The 1,494-nt window shown below is 38.3% G+C and overlaps 1 protein-coding gene across 1 annotated transcript in view; it reads right to left on the bottom strand.

Moving 5' to 3' along the window:
• Positions 1 to 1,494, bottom strand: part of gria1a (glutamate receptor, ionotropic, AMPA 1a) — a gene marked incomplete in the record, with an annotated part of 67,784 nt that overhangs the window by 13,228 nt on the left and 53,062 nt on the right.

Below are 1,494 nucleotides of genomic sequence, written 5' to 3'. Positions count from 1 at the left end.
GCGCTTCACCCTTTTATACATCAGCAGTCATTGTGCTGAATACCAAAGAAAGATGTGCTATACATACAAATTCCAGTGCATTACTTTTCGTAGCTTTCTCTCCACTTAAAGCCCAATAAATGCATTTGAATATGCTTTTTCTGTGTTGACAGTGTAATTCCAGTTAGCTAATATAACCAAAAATGAACGTGATATAGTTTTCTTAAAAACATTTTCTGCACTTTCTGGTGTTTTAACATTTAACATTTGTGTTGTTTGTAAGGGTTCTAGCTGTACATATCACAGTAATCTTATAGTAAGAACTGCGCATGTTACATGTATTAGAAAAGATTAGCTTGATGGCGTGTTTTTCCTCAGTTAAGAAAATGGTAACAAGACTAATAAATTAAAAAAGGGGGCACTGATATCAGATATGTACTGGGTATCAGCACATACCCCCGAGTTTAAGTATCAAAAATCAAAAATAATGGAGTCGTGGACCCCTAACATTCAGTACTCTGTGCAAATGTATATATTACCAATGCACTGCAGGTAAGATTGAACACAACTCTTTGAAGTCAGTGGACACTCACTGATGTCTGATCCAAGGTGAGCAGCACAAATATTTTTCTTAATTTTCTACATCAATCATAAACATATTTGAGTTGTTCTAAATGTCCTTTCTTTAATACAATACTTACAGTCCAGACAGTTTGTTATCTTTTGAGGAAACTCAGTATCAGACATGTGTGAGTGGCCAGAGAGCAAAACACATTATTACTCTGTTAAGGCATAACACAAAGACTGAGTCAGAGAGAGAGAGAGAGAGAGAGAGAGAGAGAGAGAGAGAGAGAGAGAGAATGGGGCCTCCTCAGCAGTTCAACAATGCATCCCATTGCTAAGTGTTAGGTTTGGACCAATCTGAATGTATTACTTGGGAGCAGATTACTTTGCCAGTTGTCTTGTCACTGATACAGCACTTACTTGCTGTATACATGTAATTTGTAAGAAATTTAAATAGAGCCTCCGGGTAAGACATAGGCAACATTTCTAGTCAGCGTGTCTTGACCTCTGGCTGTCAACCAAGCTGGAACCCCGAATGAATCCCCAGTGAGTTTGAAAGAAATGTCCCCATATGGCTCCTTTCATTAAAATAAATGAGTCCTATTAGAGACAGATCAAAAGCTTCAGATGCCACCAGCGCCTGTACTCTCTCTGTATTTGCAAGAAATATTGAATGGGAAGTTGGTTAAGGGTGTAAATGTAATATGAAAAGACAGCTGCTGCTTTTGGACATCGATGGCAGAAAAGTACTTTCGGTATGAATTAGCGTTCAATACGTTAATTATCACATTGACTGTGGCAAATATAAATTCAACTCTGCTGACTTCACATTCAAGATGTGAGCCTCGGCGTAAGTGGAAAAATAGCAATATGGGATGTGGCCCTTTAAGCTGTAATCCTGCTTTCAAGGGCCCTGCTGGTTTGTAAGAGGTGCATTTACATTTGGTATGA

This window comes from Etheostoma spectabile, chromosome 10 (genome assembly GCF_008692095.1).
Source record: "Etheostoma spectabile isolate EspeVRDwgs_2016 chromosome 10, UIUC_Espe_1.0, whole genome shotgun sequence".
Classification (NCBI taxonomy): Eukaryota; Metazoa; Chordata; class Actinopteri; order Perciformes; family Percidae; genus Etheostoma; species Etheostoma spectabile.
Note: the sequence above shows the minus strand (reverse complement) of the source record. Positions and strands in the feature narration are given on the sequence as shown.